The 22707-nt window shown below is 41.6% G+C and overlaps 1 long non-coding RNA gene across 1 annotated transcript in view; it reads left to right on the forward strand.

Annotated features, from left to right (window-relative positions):
- Positions 1-12560: 12560 nt before the first annotated feature.
- LOC115893527 overlaps positions 12561-22707 on the forward strand; it is a 33071-nt gene continuing 22924 nt past the window's right edge. Inside the window, exon 1 of the long non-coding RNA XR_004053556.1 lies at positions 12561-12672. This is a non-coding gene — a long non-coding RNA (uncharacterized LOC115893527). The remainder of the gene's footprint in view (positions 12673-22707) is intronic.

The following is a 22707-nucleotide window of genomic DNA, read 5'->3' on the forward strand; positions in this document are numbered from 1 at the left end:
GTTCTTGCTCCTGTTCTTCCCTTTGCCCAAGATGCCCTCTAACCTTTTCTTTTGGGTAGTTTCTACTCATCTCTCAAGATTGCCTTCATATCCCATCTCCCCAACCATCTGGGCAGATTTTAGTGCTTGGATCCCTCTGCTTATACATTGATCAGCTGGGTCTCTACCCTTGTTCTCTGTAAAATATTCTCCACATAGCAGCCAGTGTGATTCTTTTAAAATATGTCAGATGATGCCATTCCCTTGCCACTTAACAGAGTCCAAAACCATGGCCTGCAAGGACTACATGACATAGTCTATGGCTGCCCTTTCCATCTCTTTTTCTACCCTCTCCTTCACTTCTCAGCTCCAGCCTCTTCGCAGCACTTTAGAAATGTCAAGTCAGTTTCCATCCCAGAGACTCTGGACTTGCTGCTTCCTCACATCCTTCAAGACTGCTCATCTGAGGAAAGTCCTTCTTGAATACCTTAGTTTACAACTCTGTTTCTCTTTGTGGCATCTAGTGCTGTCCGTCATTATGTTCGTTTGCGTGTTTATTGTTTGTCTTTCCTACAAAAGTACAAGTTCCATGAGAATAAAAAAGTGAATGTATATTTAGGCCTAGTGCCTATTGCATATTGCTACTGGATTCGTGTCATACGAATCACTTCCTTTTTTTTGTGAGACAGAATCTTGCTCTGTCGCCGAGGATGGAGTGTGGGGGCATGATGTCAGCTCACTGCAACCTCTGCCTCCCAAGTTCATGCGATTCTCATGCCTCAGCCTCCTGAGTAGCTAGGACTACAGGCATGTGCCACCATGCCTTGCTAACTTTTGTATTTTTAGTAGAGATGGGGTTTCCCCATGTTGGCCAGGCTGTCTTTGAACTCCTGACCAGAAGTGATCTGCCTGCCTTGGCCTCTCAAAGTGTTGGGATTACAAGCATGAGCGACTGCACCCAGCCTACTTTCTTTTATTTAGAGCTCAAATTCCCAGCCTCTATTACAACTGGGCTTAAGAATATAACCTAGGCTTTGCCAGTCAGGCTTATCCATATCAAACTTAAATTCAGGTATGAGCAACCGGAGGAAAGTGGCTCGTTACGGAGCTCCTTTCCTTGCTGGTATGAATAGCCATAATAGCCAGGCGGCTGGCTTTGTTGGCAGCACTAGCAGTGACATTAGTTTCTCAGTGGTTGCAACATTGAGTTTCTGATGTTAATAGTGGTATTCACAGAGAGCTGCAATGGTGATAGTTTTCTCGCTGGGCTAGTTCTGCAGTGCTTTTGTGCATTATTCCTAGAGGCATGGGCCCAGTCCTGAATCTCTGCACCTTCCAACACACCTGAGAGCTACCCAGTATCTTTAATGTAATCCTTTTCTGTTATATTGGCAAGAGTCAGCAGCTTTTCTTTCGTACAGCTAAGGATCCTGACTCCGTATGATTGTGCGTCTTTTTCCCCACAGTGGGCTACAGTCTCCGCTACATGATTTGCCAACTATTTATTGAGTGAGTGCTTACTACATGATGGACAATGTCCTGGCCAGAGCTAACAGTGTAGTGGCAGGGCAGATACATACACGATTACACTAGAGTGTAATCAATGCTATGAAGTGATCATGGAAAGGCACACATTGGAGGCACAGTCTATGTGTTCATCTTTGTATTTGAGGCTCTAGTGCACTTCCATCATATAGAAGCATTCGTTTTATATTTGTGGAATGAATTTTGGGTGGAGACAAATAGAGCAGCAAATTGCTGGCATCCTTCTCCATCAATAACATTCTCTTTGCATCCAACCTATATTTCCTGTATGTCTGAGTCTTTAACTTAGGGTCACCTGAGGGCAGACCAGGAGTTGGAACTATCATTCATTCACTTAGTCAGTGTACAAACATTTATTGAATACATGACATGTACAAGGCACTATGCTAGGTGCTTAGAAGCAATAGAGAATAACACAGGTCTGTCTGCCTCACAAAATGATAGACACCAGTGAGTCCTTTACAAGTTAGTTGGTTTCTACCCATAGATACAGAAAATATTATAGAATGGTGGTTACCAAAGGCTGGGGAGAGAAGAATGGGGAGTTTTGTTTAATGGGTACAGAGTTTTAATTTAATTTTGCAAGACAAAAAGAGTTATGAAGGTGGATGGGGGGTGATGGTTACACACAGTTTGAATGTACATAATACTACTGAGCTGTACACGTAAAAATGGCTAAGATGATACATTTTATGTATCTATAACCCCAATTGAGAAGAATTACACCCCCACCCCCAAAAATAGAACAATACATTTAAAAATGTTGTTAAGGAAAAAAATGTGAGTTGGTTTCTAAAAATGAATGGTAACGGCTGCTTCTGTTATGATTGTAAAAAGATATAGAGATTTCATGTTTTCTCAGTGAGATTTACTTATATCCGACAGTAAATTTTAATTCATTTTTAAAAAGAAGCAGGTGATAGAGGATGGCTCATCTGGCTTAATGTGCACAGATAATTATCTTCTAGCTATGTATGAATTAGTCTGTTAATAAATCAATATTTGCATAAGGAAAGAACCAGAATCTGCCTGGCTTTGAAACTGAAGTAGTTGCAAATAAGGCAAGGCACTGGTGAGATTTAACAAAAGAGAGTAAATTGGCCTGTGTCCATTTCCCTGTTTCTGCCAATTTCCTGTCAACTTCCATTTTAGCAGATTGACAACATATTATAAACTGTGATTAAGTCTTCACAATGAAAGCTCATTTACTGGGTATCTTCCCCATTCCTGTACCTCTGCTTCCTTTCCCTTGTATTCTAGAGCCCCTATTTTTCTTGCACTTTCTTCTTCCCTTACCTTTAGGTTTTGCCTTCTTGTTTCCTCCTTTACAGTAGAAACTGCAAACCGAGTGTGAATCTGTGTAATTAATCAAAAAGAATTTATTGAGTATTTTGTGTTCAACACTTAATAGGATTCTTAGATTCAGATGAGCAAAAGTAAAAATAAAACAAGTAAAAGCAAAGATAAAACAAACAGGGCAGGCATGGTAGCTGACGCCTATAATCCCAGCACTTTGGGATTCTGAGTCAAGAGGATTGCTTGAGCCCAGGAGTTTAAGAGCAGCCTGGGCAACATAGTGAGATCTCATCTCTACAAAAAATAAAAAATTAGCCGGACATGGTGGCATGTGCCTGTGGTCCCAGCTACTCAGGAGGCTGAGGTGGGAGGATCACTTGAGCCTGGGAGGTCAAGGCTGTAGTGAGCAGTATCGCGCCACTGTACTCCAGCCTGAGTGTTGATGATATTCTGTCTCAAAAAGCAAGCAAACAAACAAAACAAAAAATAAGCAGAGAACAATGAACTGTGATGCAATTGGATTTTCCTCTTGAAACGAGATCAGAAAAAGAAAGAGTTCTGTGGGGAAGTTCTGTGTGAAGTTTGTAAGGATGACTTCTCAGAAAGGGAGTGGGTGAGCTGTGTCTGAATCTGAAGGATTTGGCCAGATGAGAGGTGGTGATGTGAGTTTTCAGTGTCAATTCTAAGCAGGATTATGTTGTGTCTGAGGACAGTAGGAAGAGGAGAGATGTGAGTTCGGAGGTTTTGTAGGGGGCATGTAGGGAAACCTCATGGCCTTTTCCAGTGTTAATTAAATCCCACGTTATTTATTAGCTCCTACTTTGACTTTTTCTTGTTTCTTCTCTGTAGGAGGCTATAGGAACTCAGCGTGTTTTGTTTCTCTGTTTAAAGCCACTACTCTCCACCCCAATCCTTTGGTGTTCTTATTTCTTCAAGTCTACATATGGAGTGAGTTGCAAGTCTCCAGGCCATTCCTCTTTGCTGCCTCTGAACATAACCACTTTCCATAGCAAAAGTTTCATTGCTAATCATGACAGAGAAATTGACAGAAGATCAAATTGCTGTTGTGGAGAAGGTTAAAAAAAGATGAAAGTTGTTAAGAGTCTTAACCCATGCTCAATATTTTCTATTGTTCATCTAAAAAATTGAAGGAGTAGGGCTTACAAGTCCATTCATTCAACAAAAATTGAGCAGTTGAACACACAAATACACACACATATACACCCACAGGAAACAACTAGAAATAAGTGTGGTGCAGAGAAAACACACCGATTGGTGCAGAGAAAACACACCGATATGATGAACAACTGGATGGCAACTTCAGAATAAGCAGTCGGAAGTCCTCTGCAGTAGGTAAACAGTTAAACTGAGTCTTTACAAGGAGCCATGTGAAAACCAGGGGGAAGTACATTTCAACCAGCATGGTGTGTTGGGGGAATAGAAAGAAAGCCAGTGTTCCTGAAGCTCAGTGAATAAGAACCGAGAGGTACAAGGGGAGATCTGAGCCTTTTCAGATGAGGAATTTAGATTTTATTTGAAATCTGATGTATGGAAGGAACAGGAACAACAAACAAAATGTGATGAGAAGCCATCTGAGAGTTGGCAAGTCACCTTATGCTTTATATATTTTTAAAAACATCACACCAGCTTCTATGGAGGAACAAGAGTAGAAACAGACTAGTTACGAGGCTATTGTTGGGGGCTTGAACTAGGGGAGAAGTGGTGAAAATGGAATAAGTGAATGGATTTAGGATGTGGATTGAGAGTAGAGTCAATTGGATATGATGGCTGAGGGAAAGAGAAATTAAGCCTCTTAGGTTTGTGGCTTAAGCAACTGGGTGAGTGGTAGTTTCACATCCCATATCCTGGAATACCAACACACACTTTTTGATTTCTGTCCTACTGTCCTCCTGTCATTTCTGAATCTCTTATAGCAGCCTTCATCAGGAATGCGTACAGAGTTAGCCAAATTGAATACAATATTTCAGGGATCATCTGTTGGTATCTACATGGGTCAAGAGGGAAGTAAGCACTATTGGATGCTCCCTAAGTTCACTCTCACCCAGGAATACTGCATTTTACGTATTACTTGTGTTAGCAGTGGTGAATCAATATGGGTCTGCAGCAGCCTCAACTCTTGCCTCCTCAGAAGAAAGAATTTGACCAAGGGACATAAGACAGAGTAAGAGAATGAGGCAAGTTTTGGAGCAGGAGTGTAAGTTTATTCAAAAGCTTTAGAGCAGGGATGAAAGAGAATAAAGTACACTTGGAAGAGGGCCAACCGGGCACCTTGAGAGATCAAGTGTACTGTTTGACCATTGATTTGGAGTTTTATATGTTGGCATTCTTTTGGGGTCTGCATTACTTCTCCCTTTATTCTTCCCTTGTGGGGGTTGTCTGTCTGTGCGGTGGCCTACTGGCATTTGGGAGGGGCCACATGTGCACTGTGTTTACTGGAGTTATATGCACGCTCACTTGTGGTGTTTTTCCCTTACCAGTCTAGCGGTCACATACCAGGTATACTTTGCCATTTTGCCTTTTTTTTTTTTTTTTTTTTTAAGGCGGAATCTCGCTCTGTTGCCCAGGCTGGAGTGCAGTGGCTCAATCTCGGCTCACTGCAAACTCCACCTCCCAGGTTCAAGCAGTTCTCCTGCCTCAGTCTCCGGAGTAGCTGGGACTATAGGCCCGCCACCATGCCCGCTTAATTAATTTTATTTTAATTAAATAAAAAACAAATTTTTGTATTTTTAGTAGAGACCGGGTTTCACCATGTTGGCCAGGCTAGTCTTGATCTCTTGACCTTATGATCTGCCCACCTCAGCCTCCCAAAGTGCTGGGATTACAGGTGTGAGCCACCGCACCTGGCCTAAAACCTCCTATTTCTATGAGAGGCAAAAGGATGTACTGTGTGATGTCTCATTACACCCATCATTATACCTATGAGAGACCTCAGCAAAATCCCAGAGGTAAGTGTTGACAATTTCAAAGGTCAGAAGGCCCATGTCCTTGCATGTAAAATCAAAAGGTCAGAACTATTATGTTGTCAGGGTGACACTCTAAAGAGGGGAGATGGGTAGGCAGTGTTCTCCCTCCTCAAAGAAAATTTTATCATTTTACCCTTGTAATTGCCACATATTTCTTCCAGAGACCTTTCATGTAGCCCACCCCCAATAAGTAAATATATTAGAATTTCACTGCGTAATGAGAATAAAAGAAAGGACATTAGATGATAAGCATTTGTGATCTTCTCCTCTCTTCTCCCTTCAGCCCTGACTCCCATGTCTCCTGCTGAGAGGCTGAGCTTGCCAACTCCACTTCTGACTGCTCATGGAGCAGAATCGTGACGGAGGAGAGCAGGGCTGAGTGAAGAAATAAGCGTGAGTGCCAAGATGATGCCAAGGGCTGTGATTTCCTGGCAGGAAGGAAGAAGGAATAGAAGCCAAGGAAGGGGAAGAAAAAGCAAAATCAAGAATCATAAGGGATCAAGTTCAGAGAAAATTTTGGTAGGGATTTTGAGACTGGGGCTTTAAGTCAGCCAAGAACATACTGAAGTAAGAGGAATGAAGGGAAAAAAGAAAAGGGGAAAGAAAAGAAGAATGGGGCCAAGGAGGATTTAAGACTACCATTATGGGTTACAAGTTGAATTCTGTTTAATATTCTTCAAGCAATGAAAGTAAAGATTCAAATAACTAAATAACTTTTAAATTACCTTTGATTTCTTTTTTCTTTTTTTTTTTTGAGGCAGAGTTTCACTCTTGTTGCCCAGGCTAGAGTGCAATGGCGTGATCTCGGGTCACCGCAACCTCCGCCTCCCAGGTTCAAGCGATTCTCCTGCCTCAGCCTCCCGAGTAGCTGGGACTACAGGCATGCGCCACCACGCCCAGCTAATTTTGTATTTTTAGTAGAGACGGAATTTCTCCATGTTGGTCAGGCTGGTCTTGAACTCCCAACCTCAGGTGTTCCGCCCGCCTCAGCCTCCCAAAGTGCTGGGATTATAGGCATGAACCACCGCACCCAGCCACCTTTGATTTCTAAACCAAGTTTCTTGGAATGTGAAAGTCGCCAAGACTGGGCCCTGCAGGGCCTGGATTGGGCTACTACTGCCTATGGAGATTCTGAGGGGTGTTAACCTTAATGATGGCATGAAATCAGTAAAAATCATCCAGAAGCTTTTTTCTGAGCTTCTGTTGTATGTGCAGCGTTGTATGAGGCATGGAAGAAAAAACAAAATAGTATAATGTGTGGCCATGCCCCTGCAGGTGTTATATTTAGGTAAATGACAGTTCCACGTGGACAGGTAAGTAATAGCACTCTCCCAAAAACTGTCACCAGACTGTGGGGCTGTAAGTTGGTAGGAAGAAGTACTAACTAAATGTAGTACTAGCTAAATATAGAACTTAATATGTATTTTTCCTTATTTGATTTTTAAACTTCACCCCAAAGTGTAATAATTGCCTTAAGCTTTAAGATTTTATAATTCTGATAATATATACCCAACAAAAATACCATTCCTAGAAAAAAATAAGTCTGGAAAAAAAGGTAAAGATTAATATATTTCTGGTTGACCGTTCTCTGAGTGATCTTTTTTTTTCTACTTTTCTGAGTTTTTCAGTTTTTCTGAAATAACTATGTATTGCCTTTCAAGGAATTTTTTGAAGCTGTTATTTTAGAATTATAGTTCTAATAATGATAAAAGACATTTTATGACTATCCTACAATTAGGTACCAGGCTAAAAACAAATATGATCTAATCTACTTTTAGAACCTAGGCCTGAGGAAGAAAAGGGTAAAAGAAAACCACATTCCGTGGTGGAGAAAAGAGTCTAGAACTTACTCAAATTCTTTCTTCTAAAGATATCAAGGGATCTATTTGTAACGACCCAGTCTTTGCGTAGACATTCCAGCCATTTGCCTGATCATCTGGTTTAAATCTTAATCGATTTAACCTTGGAAAGAGGGCTGTGTCTACACTGAGAGTCAAGATATCTGGTTTCTGACATCAGCTGTGCATTGCAGCTGACTTCCTGTGTCTGTGGTTGAGCTGTCGCACTGGCATTGCCCATGGGTTCTTCATCTTAAAAATGAGCATTTTACATTCATTAATGATGGGAATGTAAAATGTACAGTCACTATGAAAACAGTTTGGTGGTTCTTCAAAAAGTTAAATATAGAATTACCCAGTATACATTACCCAGTAATACTCAGTGTACCTAGTATACGCTACCCAGTAATTCTACTCGTAGGTACAGAATCAAAAGCAGGGATTCAAACACATACTTGTACACAAATGTTTTAAGCGTGACCCACAATCTCCAAAAGGTGAAAACAACTCAATTGTCCATCAGAAGATGAATGGATAAAGAAAATGGGGGTCAGGCGCGGTGGCTCACGCCTGTAATCCCAGCACTTTGGGAGGCTGAAGCGGGTGGATCATGAGGTCAGGAGATCGAGACTATCCTAACACAGTGAAACGCCATCTCAACTAAAAATATTAGTTGGGCGTGGTGGTGGGCGCCTGTAGTCCCAGCTACTTGGGAAGCTGAGGCAGGAGAATAGTGTGAACCCAGGATGTGGAGCTTGCAGTGAGCCAAGATCCTGCCACTGCACTCCAGCCTGGGCAACAGAGCAAGACTCTGTCTCAAAAACAAAAACAAACAAAAAAAAGAAAACGTGGTATTGTGGTATTCACGTATAATGGAATGTTAATGAGCCATGAAAAAATGGTGTTCTGATACATGCTACAACATGGATGAACCTCGAAAACATTATGCTAAGTGAAATAAGCCAGGCACAAAAGGAAATACATTGAATCATTCTATTTATGTTAGGTGCCTAGAATAAGCAAAGTCATAGAAACAAAGTAGATTAGAAGTTGTCTGGGACTGGGGGAGGCAATAATTAAAGTTACTGTTTAATGGGTACAGAGCTTCTGTTGAGGGTGACGAAAAATTTTTGGAAATAGCTAGTGGTGGTTGCACAACATTGCATATGTAATTAATACCACTAAATCGTGTACTTAAAATTGGTTAATATGGCAAATTTTATGTTATATATTTCACTACAATAAAAAATGAGATACTTAACAAGATATTTCTGAAATATCTTTGAACTCATATATATATATATATATATACATAAAATTATTGGTAGACACGGGGTTTTGCCATGTTACCCAGTCTGATCTTGAACTCCTGAGCTCAGGCAATCCACCTGCCTTTGAATTCTAATATTCTGTAATACCACAGGCAAAGGGCTAGTGTTAGAAGAGGGAATTGATCTGAGTCTTGAAGGATATGTTAAAATAGGGGTTTGCAATCCCTGGGCCGCAGACCATTACCTGTTCATGGCCGGTCAGGAACCGGGCGGCACAGCAGGAGGTGGCAGTGGGTGAGCCAGTACCGCCTGAGCTCCACCTCCTGTCATATCAGCTGCAGCATTAGATTCTCATAGGAGCACGAACCCTATTGTGAACTGCACAAATGAGGGATCTAGGTTGTGCACTCCTTATGAGCATCTAATGCCTGCTTCGAGGTGGAACATTTCATCCTGAAACTATCCCCCACCTCTTCATGGAAAAATTGTCTTCCACAAAACTGGTCCCTGGTGCCAAAAAGATTGGGGACTGTTGCGTTAGAATTTGTCCACTAGAATGCTTCAAAGATAGGAAAGCCCAAAAATGGCAAACAGGAGGCTGCAGGCCAAATCCAGCCAGGAGATAAGTTTTGTTTGGCTTTCACAGTGTTTATCAACACAGTATTTAGGATTTAAAAAAATCGTTTGCTAAAATTTAAAACACGAGAGTATCAATATAAAAATTCTGATTCCTGGTTTCTCTGGAAACACTGAATGATCTGGTAATACCAGACCCATCTTCTCAATAGGAGTTATGAAATGGCTGCTCCCTTTAGGCAGTGTTTGAACTCTCTGTACTGTCTGTATTGTTTTATTTCCAGCTGGCTTCTTAATTTCTGATACTTGCATTTGAATTTCTGATCCCTAACATGAAACAATAATCAGGTAAATTGTTTCTGAGGGCCCTGTCCCTGGGTTGTCAATTTATATATAGTATTAAATATTTTGTTTTCTTGGCCGGGCGCAGTGGCTCAAGCCTGTAATCCCAGCACTTTGGGAGGCCGAGATGGGCGGATCACGAGGTCAGGAGATCGAGACCATCCTGGCTAACATGGTGAAACCCCGTCTCTACTAAAAAATACAAAAAACTAGCCGAGCGAAGTGGCGGGCACCTGTAGTCCCAGCTACTCGGGAGGCTGAGGCAGGAGAATGGCATAAACCTGGGAGGCGGAGCTTGCAGTGAGCTGAGATCCGGCCACTGCACTCCAGCCTGGGCGACAGAGCAAGACTGTCTCAAAAAAAAAAAAAAAAAAAAAAAAAAAAAAAAAAAAAAAAAAAATTTGTTTTCTTTTAGTTTCTTTCTTGCCTCATCTACAATATGGAAACAACTCTTCTAGGCTACCACATAGGGCTTCAGATTTCTGTAACTGACACAAATATGTGTATATAATTTTGCAAGCATAGAGTTATAAAGAAGACTTAGACTATTCATGCATGCAGTTCTTGAAGTTAGGTCACTGTTTTCTAGAGTAGTTAAAACATTTTGTAACTACTTTTATGACCACACATTTTATTGGTTTTATTTTTCATTTCAAAGAAAGTCAAAAGTATTACTTTAGTGTTGAACAAAACTTAATGCACAGAAGTACCCAAAATAAAAAGAAAAAATCCTTCCTGTTTTACTTCCCTAGGGGTAACCACAGTTAGCACTTGAGTGTTTTTCTTTCCATACCTTTGTTTCCGTTTGTGTCTTTGTTTTAGTTTTAGGTTTTGCACCTACAATTACATAGATATTTGAATATGTATTTATATGAACATAGAAACATAGAACATACGGGTTTTTCCCAAAAATAGGTGCTTGGCAACTTGCTTTTAAAAAATTTGACAATATATCATTATCATTTTTCCATATGTATACACAAATGTATATGCTTCCTTGTGATGGCTACATAGTATTCAGAGCATGGATGTAATTTATTTTAGCACCTCACTTTTGACAGATATTTCAGTTATTTCTGATTTTTACTAATATAAATGTAATGACACTGTTTTTGGCAATGTGATGGGCAAATGATGGTGTCTCATTTTGTTTAATTTGAATTTCCCTTCTTAATCACTGAGATGGAACATCTTTGCCTATGTTTATTAGCCATTTTTATTTCCTCTCCTGGGAATTGTTTATATCCTGAGTTGCTTACTGAGCTGTGGACATGAAAATAATGTAACCAGAACATACATGTATGTAGTTATATACTAAGGGATGTTTCAAAACCTCACTCCTGTCTTGGAGTGTGCGTTCTTGTTCCTTCCTAGCATGTCAGCTTCCTCTTTTTATGGCTTGTGGATCACCAGATTAGCAACATTTGTTCTTTGTTCAGAACAATTAGCTAGGGGCAACATGTAATATACAAAGAAATGTAGAGGTTACAATCTACTGATGGCAAAGAGAAGTGATAGATATAAAACATACATGAAGCAAATCTAACAAAAGATAATGAAAATTCCTTTCTTTTAAGCAGTGCTTTGCAGTGTTAAAGAAGATGTGTATATAAATAACTAAAATATTAAGCAAAAAGTTAAGTGCTATAGCATCGTAATAGGGATTCGAGGGGAAACAGATATAAGTCGAGAGTGTGGGGACTGGTATTGTGGAACCAGAAAGAACTCCAAGAAGGATGGTAGAGAGAGATAAAAGAAGGGATGGGAAGCCTTCTTCGAAGTGGAAGATAAAAATGCGACGAGAAAGAACAAAAGGACCAGCTCCCATTAGATTGAGCACAGCATTTAGAATGCCTGGGAAGTGACGCAGGAGTGAAGACTCCACTATTAACCTTTCTTCTCAGCACCATACTCCTGTTAAGTCAGTCTTAAGGCTGTGCCATTTTTATCAGCCATATCTCACTAGTGGTTTATCTGGGGTTTGAGTTGAACTGAAATCTTCTAATGTTTCCACACAGACATTGTCTGTGACCACAGAAGGAATACATTACATGTGAACCATTCTATCCCTGATTTTTAGTCACCGTGACACCCATTAACTCATTGTGTCCTTTATTATCTAATGTGACAGCATTCTGAAGATAGGTACTGTCCTCCCAGTATGCATTAGGGCTGTGGTAGATGGTAGGGAGACAAAGGTGAACATGGCAGGTTTCCTTCCTTGTGTAACCTCACGTTTATTGCAGGTGGGATAAGTGGAGTGCTTAGGTACTTAGCTAGAACATGTGAGTACCCCAGTCTCAGAGGTAGTGTGTCTGGATTTGAATCTGTTTCAAGGCCTGATCTTGATTCTTGTTAATAAGGGTTAGCCTGCAAAGGTTCTTTACCACTTGTACGAGTCTAGTGAGACAGAGCACTCATACATACCAAGTTAGGCAAACAGATGTAATACTCACAGATAAGCAGCAAGGATAAACCAAAGCCTAGGACCCATGACAAGCTGGTCCTCCAGACCTCAGGAAAGCCGCCCAGGGTGGGTGGAGTCTCATCTGCACAAACCCCATGTCACACTACAGCTAAGGACACCGAAAGCACACCACCCTGGGCTTTTATGTCCTGGGAGACATGGGACTTGCTGAGCGCAAGCATCACAGAATATGGCCCGGTGGTTCTGGGCCTTTTTCCTTATCTCAGGATGTCATATTCTCAGTGCAAGAAATCTGGGTGGATCAAGATTATCCAGAGACCGGTCCTCCTGCATAGCCTTGTTGGGAAGGACCGACAGGTGGCTTGCTGGTGCCTGAGACACAAGAGACTGGTGAGATGAGCTGAGAATGGGAGGTGATAGTTCACATTCTCATTCAGGGAAGCCTTGGCTTTTATTTATATTATATTTTATTGTACCTGTTTACAGAAGATCAGTATGCCTTAGCAGATGGAGGAAGTTTTACTTACACCTAAAACATTTTTTTTTCTTGCTGAACCAGTTAATTCACATGGCCCTTTGGCATACTAGAAAGGTGGAGTGGCTCTAATAATGGTGGCATTACAATAGAATCTAACTGGACATCTGTTACTTCTTTCAGGGTTCATATTCAGATTACTTTGTTTTATGTTATCTTGTTTTATTGCTTGCTGTATATTGTAAATGTTATAATAACAAACTGACCTAGGGTGAGAACAATTTTCAACTTGCTGGATTTCTATATAAATAATACACTCTGTGTATCTCCCACATCGGTTTGCTCAGATAGTTTATGAAACACCAATGAAATGTCTGACTTAAGGATTAAGGAAGCTGTGTAGTACGGCGGATAGACACTTGATAAGTGTTGGAAGGTAAGGCTTCTGATCTCATTTCTGCCACTTCTAATTGTGGAGCACAAATCACAAATTTATTTCCTCTTAGGTAAAATAGGGAGGGTTCAGTTGACAAGGCCTCCTTAGTGTCCCATCCAGCTGCCAAAAACAACAGCCACCCTGGACCCAAACTCACGACTTCAAGAGACACAAGTGTGTGCTGACCTCAGAGATGCATGGCTGCCTATCTTCCTGGTTATGCATTTGCTGTGCCACCTGACAGCCTGACCTTCAATCTGTCCTCTCCTCTATCTACAAGCCTGAGTCCCTTAGCTTCTTGGAACTTCCATTTCTTCAACTGTAATATAAGGAAAATAATAGTACTGTTACCGGAAAGGGGTCCCGATCAAGACTCCAGAGAGCGTTCTTGGATCTCACACAAGAAAGAATTCGAGGCAAAATCATACAGTAAAGTGAAAGTAAGTTTATTAAGAAAGTCAAGGAATAGCAAGCAGGCTCTATAGTGTAATGAATAGCGCATTGGACTTCTAGCCTAAATTGAAAGAGATTTAAAGATAGTAAAGGAATAGAGCATGGCTAGTTCATAGACAGAGCAGCCCTGAGGGCTGCTGGTTGCCCATTTTTGTGGTTATTTCTTGATTATATGTTAAACAAGGGGTGGATTATTCATGCCTCCTCGTTTTTAGACCATATAGGGTAACTTCCTGACATGCCCATGGCATTTGTAAAGTGTCATGGTGCTGGTGGGAGTGTAGCAGTGAGAAGACCAGAGGTCACTCTCATCACCATCTTGGTTTTGGTGGGATTTAGCAGGCTTCTTCGCTGCAACTGTTTTATCAGCAAGGTCTGTATGACCTGTATCTTATGCTGACCTCCTGTCTCATCCTGTGACTAAGAATGCCTTAACTTACTGGGAATGTAGGCTAGCAGGTCTTAGCGTTATTTTATCAAGTCCCTATTTAAGATACAAGTGCTCTGGTTCAAACACCTCTGACTGTACCTCTGTCATAGAGGTGCCTCGCGGTCAGAACAAATTTATAGATAAAAATATAATGTGATGTACAGAAATTGGAAGTGAGGTACAGAGACAGCTGGATTGGTTACAGCTCAGCATTTGCCTTATTTGAACACAGTTTGAACACTCAGCAATAAATGACTGGTTGAAACATGGCTGCTGGGATTGGCCAAGACTCAGAGACTGTTACAGGCACGTACTCCTAAGTTAGGTTTTCAATCTTGCCTACTTATTAAGTTAGGTAGCAGTTCATGCACAAGGACTAAAATATAGAGGTATGGAGTCTTTCTCAGGCCATGTTTAGTTTGCTTTAACACACTAAATAAGACATTTTTGAAATGAAAACAGCGAAATTCCAAATGAACAGTAAATAAAACTACCAGTCAGTGAGTCATTTTTCTTGGCTCACAGTGAAAATGCATAAAAACAGTGGAGAAAGTATAATATAAAATGACATTTAATGAAGAAGACTTCAATAAATCGATGAGAAGTTGGGATTTTTCAGAGGCTAAAAAGCAAGTGAAAGCAGAAACACAAAAAGGTCAAAGAGGTAGGCTTTTACCATGGAGACACTTACCAAAGCAAACTCTGGTTTTCTTCCTTGAGAAGCCCAAATGCCCTGGAGCCAAGGCTTGTTACAGTAGGTAGCCAGGCAGACATGAACAGGGCAGGAGAGGCCCCCCTTCATCAGGAATGTCTGGCAACCATCAGGTGATGGTCAGGCAGTTGTTAAACTGCCTCTGTAAAATAACAATTTGTTGCAGCCAGCGCCAGGGAAAGGCAGTCTCCCAATAGATAGAAACTCCTCAAACTGGTGATCAGCAGCTTCCAGATGGAGTTGGGCGGGTGGGTTCACGTATGTTCACCAAGCAGCAAAATGGCAGAGTTTAACTGGTATAAGACCTTCTAGGAACACTCAACTAATAAGGGAAGAACGCCTCAAGTGAGCATGCATACAACTCCAGTAAACGCAATGCCTAAGCGGCCCCTCTCAAGTGCTGGCAGGTTACTGTGCACGTGGAATGCCAATGTATAAGACCCCAAGTCGAAGGTCAAACCACGCACCTGATCTCTCAAGTCATCTGCTTGGCCTCTTCCAAGTATACTTTACTTCCTTCTGTTCCTGCTCTAAAACTTTTTAATGAACTTTCACTCCCGCTTTAAAAGTTGCCTCGATCTGTCCTTATGCCTCATGCCCCTCAGTCAAATTCTTTTTTTTTTTTTTTTATGAGACAGAGTCTCGCTCTGTCGCCCGGACTGGAGCGCAGTGGCCAGATCTCAGCTCACTGCAAGCTCCGCCTCCCGGGTTTACGCCATTCTCCTGCCTCAGCCTCCCGAGTAGCTGGGACTACAGGCGCCCGCCACCTCGCCCGGCTAGTTTTTGTATTTTTAGTAGAGACGGGGTTTTACCGTGTTAGCCAGGATGGTCTCGATCTCCTGACCTCGTGATCCGCCCATCTCGGCCTCCCAAAGTGCTGGGATTACAGGCTTGAGCCACCGCACCCGGCCAGTCAAATTCTTTATTCTGGGGAGGCAAGAATTGAAGTTGCTGCAGACCCAAACAAATTCAGATTCACTGCTGCTAATAGACTTGGCCTGAATTGAGGGTGGAATAGCAGACCCCTATCAAACCTAGAAGACATAAAAGGTGAAAGTGCTGATGTCTTCTTGGATTTCTTCTTCTCCCTTTTCTTTTGGAAGCGAATTGTTCAGGAGGTCTTCTTCATTCTGTAATGAGTCATTGCTCCTGACCTTCAACCCTTCAGGCACTGACATCCTCTACCAGCGAAAATCTCACTTACATGTGGAATCTTAAAAAAAAAAAAAGTCAAATATACAGAGAGACAGAAATTGTGGGTGTGGTTACCAGGGGAAGGGCAGGGGTTGGGAGGAGAGAGGAAATGGAGACATGTAGGTTAGAGTTTACAAAGTAGCAGATGAGTGGGTTGAACACATCTAGATATCTAATGAACAGCATGAAGTCTATAGTTAATAAAATTGTACTTTATTTGGGAATTCTGCTAAATGAGTAGATTTTAGCTCCTCAGAACACACACACATGCAAGTGGGTAATTGCATGAGATGATGGATATGTTAATTTGCCTCACTATAGTAACCACATTACTATCTATATGTATCCCACAACATTATGTTGTATGCCTTAAATACACATACACAATTAAATTTATTTAACCACAATTTTAAAAAATAAAGTCATGGGTGTTGGAGTATGTTTAGATTTGCACAATTTATACCATGTGGTATGTACACAAAATATATTAGTTTTCTCCATCTTCAACTAGAAAACAGAGGAGATTGTAATGTTAAAGATGCTCGAGAATGTTACACATTAAAAGCAGAATTTTAAGAATCTTAATGTAATAGCAGTGTTGGAAAGAAAAGCATTAGAGAATAGGACAGTGTTAGGACACGGTTTAGGACAGTGCTTTTCAAACTGTTTCTGATAAGGAGCCAGTTTTCTTTTCTTTTCTTTTCTTTCTTTCTTTCTTTTTCTTCCTTCCTTCCTTTTTCTTTCTTTCTTTTCCTCCTTCCCTCCCTCCCTCCCTTCCTTTTCTTTTTTCCTTCCTTCCTTCCCCTTTCCCCTTCCCCTTTCCCCTTCCCCTTCCCCTTTTCTCTCTTTTCTTTTCTTTTCTTTCTTTTCTTTCTTTCGTGTTGCCCAGGCTGGAATGTAATAGCGCAATCTTGGCTCACCACAACCTATACCTCCCCAGGTTCAAGCGATTCTTCTGCCTCAGCCTCCCAAGTAGCTGTGATCACAGGCATGCGCTACCACACCTGGCTAATTTTGTATTTTTGGTAGAGACGAGGTTTCTCCATTTTGGCCAGGCTGGTCCCGAACTCCTGACCTCAGGTGATCCTCCTGCCTCAGCCTCCCAAAGTGCTGGGATTACAGGCATGAGCTACCACACCCAGCCTCTTTCTTTTTTAATCTATTGCAGGTCACCTGTAAGATACAATTAAAACTTACTAGCAAAATTAAATTTAAACTGACATACGGAAACACAAGCCCAGTGTTCTATTTTTGGATTCAACCAACAGACATAGAATTACTTTGTCAAATTGCTGTCAATTCTTCTGACAACTCCCAATTTCTGTACTTGCCTTGGTCTGGGAACCAGCTGTTCATGGAAGGGCACTGCTCTGCAGTAGCACTGGTCAGGAGCTGGTGCAATAATCCCTCTGTGAATGCCCTCCAGTCAAAGACCTACAGGAGCACACCTATTATTGATCAAATTGGGTTTGTGAAATCACTTTGCAATAATTTTAAGTGAGAAAATTATGACAGTGAAAGAGATCTGATCTAACCAACCTCCATCTTGCCTTTAACCTTCAGACTGCCCTTAATCAATCCTGGGCTTAGGCCAAGATAACTTTGGGAGACATTTAGTTTACAGTTTAAATGATAATAGCCTTTGACCAAAACTAAACCACCTTGGTAAAGCTAATGAAAGTCCACTAGGTTAGGAGGATGTGAGGAGCCTGAATTCAGCTAAGGGATAGACGCAAACATTACCAGCCATTATTCCAGAGGTCACAGATTTGCAACTTTTCCAATTACTCCTGCAGATAACATCACCATTGTAGAATTTAAGATTGGCCTTTTGAGACGTCTTTTCAGGTTTTTGCATTTCTGATGACTAATGGGTCCACTGGGACACACCAACCCTCACCAACAGGGCCTGCCAAACTATGCTTGAAAAGCCCTAGCCCCCAAATTTTCATGGCAATTGATTTGAGTAATAACTCTTGTCTCTGATGTGTGGTGGCCAGCATCATGTCAAACTCTTTCCTTATTGCAACGTCATGGTCACAGTGAATTGGTTTTGTCTGTGCAGTGGGTGGGAAGAACCTGTTAGCAGCGTAATGTATCCAAGTGAGGCAGCACCGAAGTATGTTAGCAGTGGCAAATCCATATAGGTTCCCAGCAACTTCAATTCTTGCCTCCTCAGAAGAAAGAATTCCATGGAGGGGCATTAGGCAGAGTGAGAGACCGAGGAAAGTTTTAGAGCAGGAATGAAAGTTTATTAAAAAGCTTAAGAGCAGGAAAGAAAGGAAATAAAGTACACTTGGAAGAGGGTCAAGCAGGTGACTTGAGAGATTGTCACCACCCAAGGGGTTCACCTTGCCCACTGCCTAGACAGAGCTGATTCATCAAGACAGGGTAATTGCAATAGAGAAAGACTAATTCACACAGAGCCGCCTGTGCAGGAGACCAGAGTTTTGTTTCTGTTTTTGTTTTTGAGACAGAGTTGTGCTCTTGTTGCCCAGCCTGGAGTGCACTGGTATGATCTTGGCTCACCGCAATGTCTGTCTCCCGGGTTCAAGCGATTCTCCTGCCTCAGTTTCCCGAGTAGCTGGAATTACAGGCACATGCCACTACACCCATCTAATTTTGTATTTTTAGTAGAGATGGGGTTTCTCCATGTTGGTCAGGCTGGTCTCGAACTCCTGACCTCAGATGATCTGCCTGCCTTGACCTCCCAAAGTGCTGGGATTGCAGGCGTGAGCCACTGCACCCGGCCAAGACCAGAATTTTATTATTACTCAAATCAATCTATCTTAGCATTTGGGGAGCAGAGTTTTTAAGGATAACTTGGTGGGTGGAGGGAAACCAGTGAGCCAGGAGTGCTGATTGGTTAGAGATGAAAAATAATATGAAGTCGAAGCTGTCTTGCACTGAGTCCATTCCTGGGTGGGGGCCATGAGATCAGATGAGCCAGTTTATAGAGCTGGGTGGTGCCAGCTGATCCATCAAGAGCGGGGTCTGCAAAATATCTCAAGCACTGATCTTAGGAGCAGTTTAGGGAGGGTCAGAATGCTGTAGCCTCCAGCTGCATGACTCCTAAACCATAATTTATAATCCTGTGGCTAATGTTAGTCCTACAAAGGCAGTCTAGTCCCCAGGCAAGAAGGAGGTCTGCTTTGGGAAAGGGCTGTTACTGTCTTTGTTTATAAACCATAAACTAGGCTTCTCTCAAAGTTAGTTCAGTCCATGCCCAGGAATGAACAAGGACAGTTTGGAGGTTAGAAGCAGGACGGAGTCTGTTAAGTTAGATCTCTTTCGCTGGCTCAGTCACAATTTTGCAAAGGTGGTTTCAAGATCAAGTGCAGGGTTTGACCTTTTGACTTGGGGTTTTATATGTTGGCGTACTTCCAGGTCCTTGCATTATTTCTGCCCTGATTCTTCCCTTGGGGTGTGCTGTCCACAGGCTCAGTGCCCTGCCAATGCTTGGGAGGGGCTGCATACACAGTGTGTTTACTGGAATTGTACGCATGCTCACTTAGGTCGTTCTTCCCTTACCAGTAGAGTGTTCCTAGAGTAAGGTCCTATAGCAGTTAAGCTCCACCATTTTGCCTCTTAGTGCACATGCTTGAACCCACTTGCTCAGATCCTAAGATCTTACTGGAAAGTTGCTGATCACCAGTTACAGATTTTTTCTACCTGTTGGAGAACTGCCTTTCCCCTGGCACTGGCCGTGACCAATTATTATTTTAGAGAGACAGTTAACAACCACCTGACCATCACCTGGTGGTTGCCTGACATTCCTGGTGGTGTTGGGGGTGGGGTCCTCTGCTGCTCTGCTCATGTCTGACTAGTTACCTACTATAACAAGCCCATTAGGTGGTTACGTTTATAGCAAGGCAGATTGCACATCCTGGGACATCTTAGTAGAATGAGAAAGGCTTATTTTAGGATTTGGGCTTGTATTAGGTGATACTGAGAAGTGGAGCTTTGCCTGGATTCGTTGCTGTCAAGAGAGCAGAGGCAATTTTATGACTGGGTATTTTAACAAATCTTGTTGAAAAGGGTAGGAATAAACTGAGTCTAAAGTTTTAATTGGCAGAGGCAAGATCCTCTCATATTAGCTAGGTTGGGGGATATTTTGGTTATTTTTGTGGTTTGGACTTGTTTGTTTTTCTGTTCAGACATGATGATGGAGTGCTCTTGTTTTTGTCATGATCACAGAGTACTGTGGTCTGATGTTGATGTTCAGTGAAACTGTTTATGTTCCACACCAAAGCCTAACTGTGAGTGCCAGGCCAACTTCCAGTTGTTGGGCTGCTTTTTCCTTTCTTACCTGTATGGGGTGATATAGTTCCTGGGTAAGGGTAAAAACATTGGAAGGATAAAGGAACAAAATGTGGTGGATTGCTATAGAGGACTAGCATTGATCCTCAAACTTTGACATGCATTGGAATATCCTGGAAGACCTCTGAAGATATGGGGGGCTGGGCCCCACGCCGAGTTTCTGATTCAGTAGCTCTAGGGTAAGACTTGAAAATGTGCATTTCTAACCAGTCCTCAGGTGTTGTCTATGCTACCAGACCACACTTTGAAAACCACTGACGTAGATGGAAGTATCAAAAGTGAGGATAAGTACAGTATAAGAAAACTGACCCAATAGAGGTAGCTGCAATTCCCAAGATAAAAATCTAGAGTGGGCCGGGTGCGGTGGCTCATGCCTGTAATCCCAACACACTGGGAGGCCGAAGCAGGTGGATCATCTGAGGTCAGGAGTTCGAGACTAGCCTGGCCAATGTGGTGAAACCCTGTTCCTACTAAAACTACAAAAATTAGCTGGCTGTGGTGGTGCATGCCTGTAATCCCAGCTACTCGGGAGGCTGAGGCAGGAGAATTGCTTGAACCCAGGAGGTGGAGGTTGCAGTGAGCCGAGATCACGCCACTGCACTCCAGCCTGGGCCACAAGAGTGAGACTCTGTCTCAAAAAAAAAAATCTAGAGTGGTCTCTATGTTACTCTCTGATGCAATTCTAACACTGTAGAATTGTGCATTTTCCTATTTTAAATTACCAGTCTTTCAGGGGGAAGGGCATATAGGAAGATTCTCCCCAAAATAATTTGTGCAAATTGTTGATAGTCGAAGTATGTAATACACATAAAAGTAAAATTTTATGTGTTTATTGTTCATTTTCCAGGAAGTTCTCAATTATAAATAGGCAGATTTATTTTAGGGAAATGGATTAGAAAAACCAGTTTTCCACTAGATTATTTACTTACTATACCTTATACATATTACATGCAAAGTAGGCCTTATCATCCTTTTTTAACTATTCTCTCATCAATATTAAGATAGAATTCTTTAAAAGGAATGTAACTGCTCACCCTTTTGACTAAAAATTTGACATTTTCTACTTGATTTGGTTTACTTTTTCCTGAAAAAAGGGAACACAGTGAAAGGAAGTGATAAATAGAGATGCGAATGGGTTATCCTTTCTTGTGCTGAAAAATTAGTTTTAAGTTTATTTTTCTCTCCATAGGAGATAAAAGAAGTGTGACGTGGACCACTTATGGTTTAAGCTGAATTGCCTCTGTCTTATAATTTTTACTGAGATTCAGTTTATATTTGACCTAAAAAATTTAAGTATCATGCAGTTTATATAAGAACTTAATGTAATTTTCTACAGCTCTTTTAACAAGTTGTAAACTATTTTATTTACCCTTTCTTTAAAAGGCTACCAAGAAGCTGATAATTCATGAGAAACAGATAAAATGACTATAAATTATTCCTCTGAAATAGGACACTTGGCCCTCTTTCGAAAATAATTTTGTCATCTCTTTAGAGAGACTAGTCTTTGGCAGGGAGCTAGAGCTTGCAAATCTAACAAGGGGTTTTCTGTGTTGCATCAGAATAAGAGTTCAGGCTGGGCACAGTGGCTCACACCTGTAATCCCAGCACTTTGGGAGGCCGAGGTGGGCAGATCACAAGGTCAGGAGTTCGAGACCAGCCTGGCCAACATAGTGAAACCCCGTCTCTACTAAAAATACAAAAATTCACCAGGCATGGTGGTGTGCACCTGTAGTCCCAGCCACTTGGGAGGCTGAGGCAGGAGAATCGCTTGAACCCGGGAGGTGGAGGCTGCAGAGAGCTAAGATCGCCCCACTGCATACCAGCCTGGGATGGCAGTAAGAGACTTAGTCTCAAAAAAAAAAAAAAAAAAAAAAAAAAGACAGAGAGAATAAGAATTCAAATAGAATAAGATAATTAACTTGAAATTCTAGGGTTGGGTCTACTCCTGACTATCTAGTGGACCAGGAGCTGGTCTTGTGTCTTGCTCTGATGACTAATTAACTTCAGTTTCTTCATTTATGAAATAAAGGGCCCAGACTAGATCATCTTTAGGGATTCCCTGAGCTCTGAAATGTTTAAACTGTTAGAGTAGGCCTAAGACTATCAGTTTCAATGATGTTGTACTCATTTGTTTCACAGCTCTTCTTGAATATTTTGTTCAATATCAGAAGGATGTTGAGAGCAGGGCATGTAAGGAGATGGTGAAAGGTCTAGGAACATATTAGGAAGAATTGGAGGAATGGAGCTTGGAAAAGTGGTTCAGGGTGGGAGAGGTATGAGTTATTTTTCTCTGAAAAATATGGAATCTCTCATGTGAAGAAGGCAAACATGTATTCCAAGAACAATGGGTGAAACTTACAAGGAGACAATTTCAGTTCCTATATACCCCTTTATCTCTAACTTCCAGTCCCTGATCCTCCAAAAGATC

Source organism: Rhinopithecus roxellana, chromosome 15 (genome assembly GCF_007565055.1).
Source record: "Rhinopithecus roxellana isolate Shanxi Qingling chromosome 15, ASM756505v1, whole genome shotgun sequence".
In the NCBI taxonomy this organism is placed as follows: Eukaryota; Metazoa; Chordata; class Mammalia; order Primates; family Cercopithecidae; genus Rhinopithecus; species Rhinopithecus roxellana.